We start from the raw sequence: 9,348 nt of genomic DNA on the forward strand, positions 1-9,348 counted from the left end.
TCTGTGGTTTCACAAGGGCTGAATCTGACTTTTGCAGCATATTGCAATATATCTTCTTTCCAAGCCACGCTGGTCACCGGTTCTCAGGTGTCCCCTGGCTCTGGGCAGGAGACAGCACTGCCCCGAGTTGCATGGTGCTGAATTCGGCACTTCAGGTCCCTCTCGCTTGTGTGAACACTGTCACCAGGTGGACCCGAACGCACAACGTCTCAGCCTGTCCCAGGAGTTCCTTGCCTTGAAGTTTTGCAGTGTTTTGTTCCAGGTGTTAAATGAGTGTAAAATGTCACCACAATTTCCCAGTTTGAGAGGCCAGTAGACTTCTAACTTAGAAGGTATCTACATTAGATAAGAGATAAAATAAGAGATGAGATAAGTATGATAACTCAGAAGGTATGTGAGTTGGATAAGATAAGAGCTCTCTCTCCAGGTTGTAGCCGTATTAGTCTAGAGGCAAAAAGAATTAAAACGCATGGAAGAGGTGGTATCTTTTATTAAAGCAACTAGATATTTGCAAACAAATTATTGTATTATCTGCAAGATTTCAGGCGCACTCACCCTTCATCAGGCATAAGTCTTTATGACAAAGTTTTAACCATCGTGACATGGGCAGGCCCATACATAAACTCATTCAACCAGAATCATGTTTTAAGCTGAGAGGGATTAAAAAAAAAGGTGAGCCATTTCCATGAAGAATGAGAAGATAATGGAGAATAGACACCCTCAGGCACCAGGGCATACAGGAAATCCATTCTGCCTTGGGGCTAGCAAGACTTTTTCTCTTTGTCCTAGTTATTTCATGCTTGTCCAGTGTAGGGTTCATTGTTCCTTACTATGAAGCAGGGAGCAGTGGCCTCAGTCTGATCTGGCAGGGGTTATCTGGCAATCCCTGTCTTCCTAGGCAATGATTTCAAGCAAATTTCTTCAGAGATCAGACATTGGAGCTTCAGTGCTTGCTGCTACAGTGAGTAATTTTATTTAGATGGGGGCCTGAGCTGCACAGCTGAGATGAATTTCCTGGCCTCTGATTCAAGGGTGTGCAGATCTGGGGGATGGACCTAATTTCTCTTGCTGTTTTCTCCTGACTTGCAAGGGAGTGCTTTTGGCTTGGGATAACTGGGGGAGGTAAGAGAGAGAAAATCAGTATGTGACTTCTCAACTGTCCCAGGTACCTGAAGAACACTAGGCCTATCTACCCTGAGGTTTTACACTCCTGCCAAACACTGCTGTATCTGAGTGCCTGCCTTGGAAAATCCACTCCAAAGGCAAAGTCCCCTTTATGGCATATTCCTGATACACCCAGCTGCATCCTTGCAGTCACAGACTTCGGTGTCCGAGCACAGTAGGAGCCCAAGCCTTGTCAAATGCTATGCAAAGTCAAGGCAAACACTTTATGGAGAGTTGGCAGGTACAGCCCCATCTATCACAGCAGGAAGGCAATCCATTAGTAATATGCAACAGGCAGTTATTTTAATTGTGCTGATACGATGTCTGCATTCTGCTTCATAAGAACTGAACGAGGTAGATGAAAAGAAACAGCAGTCGTCCGACTGCAGGATGTGACCACAGGGTGGAGAGGCAGAGCACTTCATCTGAAAAGCTCTTGGCGTGCGATCCTGGCAGAACACCTTGCATCACTTCTGTCCCCACTTTGGCAGGAGGACCTGGTAGATGCTCTCCTCCACCCTCAATTAGCAGGAGAGTTAAGGAGCGGCCGCGGGTGGGGGTGGAGAAGCAGCTTTCCAAAGGGGAAGCGAATTCTAGTCGAGAACTGAATCCGTTCTGGAAACCTATTCTGGGATTTCTATCCTGCCTCCTGCCTGTTCTGGGAAAGGAAAGGAAACAAAAAGAAATCCCATGGAGAAATCCTCAGTTGGGAGCTGAGGTTTCCAAGACGACTTGCTCTCTGTCGAAGCAGAAGAGGATCGGCGGAGCTGACGGGCGGCCCATCGGGTTGCTGTCAAACTGGCTTGACGAGACCGAGTCGGTTGGGCTCAACAACAACAAAAAGCAATGTGCAGGGAGGTGGCAGGGCTGGCCGGGTGGGGCCAGGCTGCCTTTGGATCAGCCATTCGGACGATTAAATATTTAGTTTTTAAATAACATCGGTAGCAAAACTGGAGGCACGTGGGACGGGTATTTTCCCAGTGAGATTTGGCAAGTAACTTCCGCGCTCACGGCAAGCTGACTTGAGTGCATTCATTTGGAGATCAGCGCCCTCTCTCCAAATCAGCACTCATTTCCTGAGCCTTTCCTTTGAGCTTTACTTATAGAGGTGCCCACGCCAGAAAATGCAGGTTGGAATCTGGGTTCCTGACTCCTCTGGGCCTGTGGGTGTTTGATTGTAGGGTTTGGGCTCTCTCTGTCTCTAATAAAAAGAGGGCAGCCCTCTCTTCCTTCCCCTTCTTTACATGTTTTCATGACTCAGCAACCCATGCCCGCAAATGGGAGACACCCAGTCTACCGCAAACCTGGCTAGAGTCGCTGTTCATCACCCTGTCCTCCCCACTGTGACATACTATGGTGCCCTGCTGCAGGTTTACTTCTGCCTCCAGAGAACCTGGCACAGCTCAGCCCCGAAGACAAGATGCTAGGCTAGCAGGATGGCCTTTCCCCACTACCGCAGGCCCAGAGCAATGTCGTATCACGAGTCCCTGACGGCCTGCTCTGTGGAGCGGTGGTCTGCTGGAAGCCCGAAGGATTCACGTCCAAGCGGTGGGGCAGTGAAAGCATAGCCTCGCCATCCCAGACTTCCCATCGGGGCTGGGAGTCTGGTAACTGGCTGTGTCCCTGTGCCACGTGCTGGTGGAATACACCACATCCGCACTGCCCGGGGCACGATCCAGCTTGGAAGAAACCTGGCTTCGCTGTAGGCTATGGTTAATGCCTAATATTTGTGTTGTGAGAGCGCCGAAGCCAAGCAGGCCGTTGCCTTGTTCTGCCAGCTTCTGTACAATTGTAGTGAATGACCGTCCCCACGAATTTGCAGACTGAAAGCCCAGGCTGAGCAGACAAGGGAGATAGTCTAGTCTAGCAAGAGCCAAGGGAGGAGATATGGTAGCAATAGTAAGATGGGTGCAGTTCCTAGATGGGGAAGAGCTGGGATCCCTGGTCACCCATGCAGAAGAGTTCACTTACGGGGGAGTAACAGTGTTTGTGCTTGCATGACATCCTCCTTCAGGCGACTGTGACGCTGAGCTGTGTTGATCTGTCCTTTTTTTTTATAGTAGAAATTAAACAACATTGTATCACATACACTGTGTGTAGCCCCTCATACCATACTGGGACATTACACCAAATTGATAAGCTAACAATTGTTACTGGTGGGCAGTCCTCAGGGATGGGTGTGCAACAACTCAACACATCCTGTCCTGATGTGCGTTGCTACTAATACAATACCTGGCAGCAATCTCTTGTTAGTTCTGTAGAACCCATAAGAGTTAATCATTAAATCCCAGCTAGAAACATGCTCCTCGGAAACAGCCCAGATAAGCTATCACTCTGCAAAGTTGCCTATATAAAGTTGGTCTAATAAAAGATATCGGAGTTACCCAAAGAACCTTGTCTGCCTGTATAAAGCACCACACCAACCCCTCCTGCTTTTTATTGAACTGCAAAGTTATAGGGCATTTGAAAGCTGAATAGAGCTGTATCTGCTTCTAACCTACATAACTATACGTATTTATTTGTTCAGTCTCCGCTTGCCAGGCCTCAGTTAGTTTTTCATGATAAATCAGCCCAATCTCACTGAACGGGACAAGGTTAGAATGCATACTCCATTTCTAGGAACGAGGGGAAAAAAGGGCCCGGGTTAGTTTCAAGGTCTTTGGTTAAGTTGGTGTCACTGGCAATTAAAAAATCAAAAGCTGGACTCATAAACTCAAGCACTTTTCATCTGCAGGAGTTTGTGATGAAGCCCACAAACGACGCCTTTCATGGAGTTTTATCTTTACTATCTTACCTTGTCTGAACTTGGCTAGTGCCCTGCTTCTGCAAAAGGGAATATCAGAGCGGCCCCGAGAACTAGATCCCTGGAGGTTTTAGCACCATGCTCGGCAAGAGGCTTAGGCCTACGAAGCATTATAGCATCTTTTAAAGCCCTGAAGTCGCATGCACTACAGTTCTGAGGACTACCGCTGAGCATCGTTTTCACCATCCGGTTTCCTGAATTAGGCCTGAGTTTCTACCCCCCATGTAACTACTAGTATCCCAGACATGCAGCAAGTATATAGGTTAGAGTGAAGATAAATTAATTATTGGCGTCTAAGGATTATGAGTTGCATCAGACTAAGAAAAAGTGTTGGCTCCCAGCAATTTGCTTGCATTGACAGGATGGGTTGCTCTGTCCGTACGGTGAGCAATGACCTCCATGAACATACCCAAAAGAATGTCATGACTGAGGCTGTATTCGAGCCCCTGCTACCGCAAACACGGTGGAAGGAGTTGCTGCTGCTGTGGGTGAATTGCCTTGGGAGCTGACAGGTTTAAACTAGCCTGGTACAGAAACAGAAGCATAAGAGGTTTCCACCCAGCTTTAAACTCTTTTAAGCCATTTGTTTTAAAGTGCAAATGACTGACTTGAATGGAAAGCTAGCAATATATAACTGAAAGAGGCGAAGATGGCTCTGAGCTGAGCACAGACTGAATGGAGCAGTTTGCAGGAACACCCTTTGTAAAGTGGCTCTCTCAAGGGGCTATCTCCATCTTTATTGATGGAGAGTTCTTACAAAATGCAGGCTCATGGAAAATCAGGTCTTGGTGGTCACACTCCTCCCTCTTTGTCCTGGCAGAGGCCAGTCTCAACTCTCTATCATTACTCCACCATATGATCTTCTGCACCATAAAACCTATTACCAAACATATTTTGCGTCTCACCTATTCCCTGGACCATCACAGCTCTGACAATGCTGCTTCTCCTTTGAAATGGCCCAGATGAGGCAGGTGGTTTTATTGGGTCCTTTCAAAAGAATTTGAGCCATTCCTCTGTAGTCACCCGTGACCCCCAGATCACACTTCTTACAAGGAGTGTTAACTTACTACACATACTTTAGTGGCACAGATTCTGGACCAGCCTTCACCTAAAAGTAACCTGAGCTTGTTTATCTGAGCAGCAATGTGGAGAATCTGCCAGTCTTCCCTCAAAGAGCTTTTGTATCTGAAACAAAACCTCAGCCTCGTAGGCAATGCACAGGGAGGGGCATGGGGTGGGGGGGGCATGTGCCCCCCCAGACAGGGCCGCCACCAGTGGCGCCTGTGGGTGCCCCTCCCAGACTCGAGAGGCACCAGTCTCCCAACGCTTTCTCTGATAAAGGAAATGCCTTAGATGCAAGAGGTCAGGTTGTCTAATCAAACTCAGGGGATATTATGGCATCACATTTGCCATGAGCTGGGGTTAGGGATCAGTTAAGCTCCATGAGAGAGGTCTCACTTCCCAGAGCTATACCCACGCATGCCAGCTTCGGATCCAGCCCAGTGCCCAGCAACTAGAAAGGGAGCTTAAAAAGCTAACAGGAGAATAGCCGCTCCGCACCAACATCACACTTGTCCTCTGAATTAATTCTGCATGCCTCAGCTTTCCAGACGATGCTGACTCACTGCTGTTGGGCCTTGAACCATTTGCTTTTAGCCCTGGCCTGCGAGCAGATGTTACTGTTTATCCTGCAAACAGCAATTTTCAGGCTGGATCTGTTGACAGGAGTCATTAGGAACCAGCGTGCTGATTTTCCTCCAGCCCTCCTATTCCCACAAAGGGCATGCGGGCTGGGCTGGGGCCGTGACACCATGATGCTTGGTGCTGCCTGGGGTCAGCCCTGGTAGGAAGCAGCATTGCTGGGTGAATCACTGTCACAGGGAGGGTGCAACAAATTCCAAGCTGCCCCAGCAGTGGTTCTTGCAACAGCTGGGAGCGCCTCCCAGGGCCAGCGCGCCTCTCTGCACCCAGCGTCACCCAGAGCAGATGGCCGCAGAGCAGCACAGTTGGTTGTGTCTCAGCCTCATGGGGTGGGCAGGATGGGTATGGGATAGAGCAGCTCCTCCTAACGCCTCTTTTGGGATCAACCCAGAAGCACATGGAGCCAAACCAAGATCACCAGATAGGCAAGGACACACAAGGAGCTCCTGGCTGAGTGGCCCCTGTTCAGCTCCCTGCGCAGGCTATCTGGATACCCAAGGCCTTTAAGGACTTTCCAGGTATCCCTTCTGCAGAGGGCTCCTGCGGGGAAGAAGCAGCCCCCTTTCTGCAGAGCCTCCTGTGCCTAGGTATATGGGCCAGACTGGGACAAGATATGGCCCCTTTGCAGACCTCTAGGTCCGTGTTACCGTAGGACGACAAAGCGGGACCTTCCAAACCTGCAGCATTCCCGTGGTCAGCCTGATGCCAGGAGCAAAATCAGGTTGTGAAACATGCAGGTTAGCAAAGCTCCTTTAGGAAAACTCAGAAACGCCTGCACTTGCAACTAATGCGTCCGTGGATATTTAATGCCAGCTGACCTGGCTGTAATCAGCATGACTCACCTTCATTTCCTCTCGGTGGCATGTGGGGATGGGTAAATATTAGCCCATAAGCAATTTGGTAATCAGGCATCTTTCTTTGATGTCTTTGGATTCATTTTAGAAGGCAGTACTATTTTTCTTTCCTATTTTTTTTTCTTTTTACCTGTTGTGAGCTGCAGGGACTGCAGTGAGTTTTGCAGACTCTTTGGTGATCGCACAAGAATCTTCTTTTTAAACAAAAAATGGGTCTTGAATCAAAACTATAGATTCCAAGTGGAAACCAGGCTCTGGATTTAGCATTTCTTAAAGTGCTGTTTGTGTTACCTTTGTGTTTAAGAAAGTTTTTGCTTAATTTCCCTGTAGGGTCAGCTGTGTTATCTGTGTTAAGTAACAGGCCAAAGATATTTGAAAATCATTGACAGAGGTGTAGCTTTAAAACCTTCGTTTCCAAGATGCAGCATTTTCATTTCACGTCGTACTGAAAGCTTTAATGTTGTTGGTTGTAGCCATGTTGGTCTAAGGGCATAGGCAGACTTTGAGTAAATGTGATATTTTTTATTAGACCAACTAAATATTTGGAAAAATTGTTCTTTGCAAGCTTTCAGGCACAAGCACCCTTCTTCAGGCACAGGGAGAGTCTGCTGGTGTTGTGTTCTCCGCGGGGGAAGAGAAGCCAATATGCAGAATGCAGGTCTGTGAAAATGAAATGTGTGGCAGCGAGGATCAGAGGGAATGAGAGACAACAATATGCAATAGGTAGGTGGGAGGAAGGGGGAAATGTTGAACTGGTGATAGAAAGTAGCTGGTAAAATGCAGACAGATAACCTGGCGTTATCAGATAACAGGCAGGTTATCATGTGCCATAAATCCAACGTCTATATTTAATCCATGATTTTTTTATATCCAGTAGACTTATGAAGTAAAGTTCATAGGCTTGTCTATGAAAGGTGTTTTGTAAATTCCCTTTGAGGATCGGAACTGAGAGATTGGAGAGAGTGGCTGTCTTGTGAGAAATGTGCCCCCACCGGTAATTGGGTATTTTTGTCTTTGATAGATTTTGGGTGTGCACTCATTTTTTAATGTGTGTATTGAAAGCTTGCACTATTTTATCTGTTTAGATGCCTGCTTGGGTATATGGATGCTTGCTTTACACACCATTCTGGACTTGAAAGTGTGAACATGGACTGAGATGAGATTTCTCTGCAAGGATAAAAGCCCAGTCTGCAGAAAGGACCCCTCCTGCATGGCTGGCTGCACCCTTCCGATCTTTGGCTGATGAGAAATGCTAATGACTTGGGGTCCACTTCCACTCTGTTCAGGAGAATGGAGAAGTAGCAGCAACAGCAGGACTTGCCCCAGGAGGATATTTTCCCAAAGCCCTCGGGGATTGTGGACACCCAGTGTGAGCCAGAGAAGGCCCAGTTAGAGGCCAGGCTACGGGGCGTGCACCATCCCAAGCCATGTGCCGAGTTGGACACCCGCTGTGAGAACTTGCATGAGAGGGTTTGAAGTTCCTGTTCTTTTAATTCCTACTGAAAAGGTGTAGCATGGGCAGAGCCGGTCAGGCATGCTGTGAAGATGCACAGCACCATTACCCCTATGAATTACTTCTATAGTCTGTTTAGGGAGAACAAGGTGACATTGGGAATTCAAGGTGCAAAATCCTACTAAAATACAGAGGAAGGCCAGCAGCAGAAGCCTACTCAAAAGAGCAAGTCTGGAGAGAGGATGTTATAGGTAGATTCAGAGATGCTGGGCCAGCTGCAGTGCAAGGGAAAGGCTGCAAAGAAAGTGGAGAGATTTGTAGACCACCGGGCTGGCGCCTATAGCTGTAGAGCTCACGCAGAGTACGGCATTATATGAAATCAAAGAAGACCGATCTTGGCAGACTCGAGCCAAGCTCTCCTCAAATGATCCAGGCCTCCTTTCAGACCTGTTCTCATCTAGGAATTCCTTAATGGTTAGTCACCAGTTACTTGGGAGACAGTGTTTTCCCCATCAACACCAGAGGTTGCTAGAGGCGTTGGGAAGAGCTGACCGTGATTCCACACGATCCCATCAAAGCTGCAGAGGTTCAAGTCGATGTGTGCAGCAGGCAGACCTCAGGACTTCGAGTAGAGCCCCTCTGCACAAACGCTCGCAAGATTAGCACCGTGTGTACCCCTCGGATGACCGTGCGTAGAGCTAGACACAGACCACATCGGGTATAGCTATGCCGAGAGCACGGCCTGCCCTTCTAAACCGACTCCAGGTACTGACGGAGATGCATGTTTGGATCTGTTAAAACCCATGCTCCGCCGCGAGGCTGAAGGGCTCTAGCAATTTATATAACAGCAAAAGCAACTGCAAACAGACCCCCGCCCCCTTCTTTGATCATACACAAATTGCTCCCTGAACTTGCTCCATGTGACTACAGAACTGCAATTTTTGGGTGTTCAAGTGGGGATACATTAACTTTTATGCTATGCTCAGCCCTGGAAAACCAGTGCGGGTAGAAAGGCAGTGGAGAGGGTTAAATCTGTACTGGGTATGCACAGCCACTATTATGGAAATAACAAAATACAGGGCCTGTGCACGTATACTTAAAGAGCAGGGCAGGTTACCATAAACTGAGCATTGCTGTAGTACAGATCAGAATGGTTTCAGACATGTGCACAGACAAGCTGCCCCATCTTCTAGGTATTCAGCTTCGTGCCACTACAGCACCCTGGTCTCAGTGAAGATGTTACTTATCCAAGAGACAGGAAGCTGGTGGTGACTTTTCACTGGCAACAGGCATTTTAAGAGTTCATTTCTTCCTATTGCCTCCAAACAAGGCGGAAGGTGCATTACTGTCAACAGATTTTAGAAACCCCTCTG

This window comes from Alligator mississippiensis, chromosome 14 (genome assembly GCF_030867095.1).
Source record: "Alligator mississippiensis isolate rAllMis1 chromosome 14, rAllMis1, whole genome shotgun sequence".
Taxonomy (NCBI): Eukaryota; Metazoa; Chordata; order Crocodylia; family Alligatoridae; genus Alligator; species Alligator mississippiensis.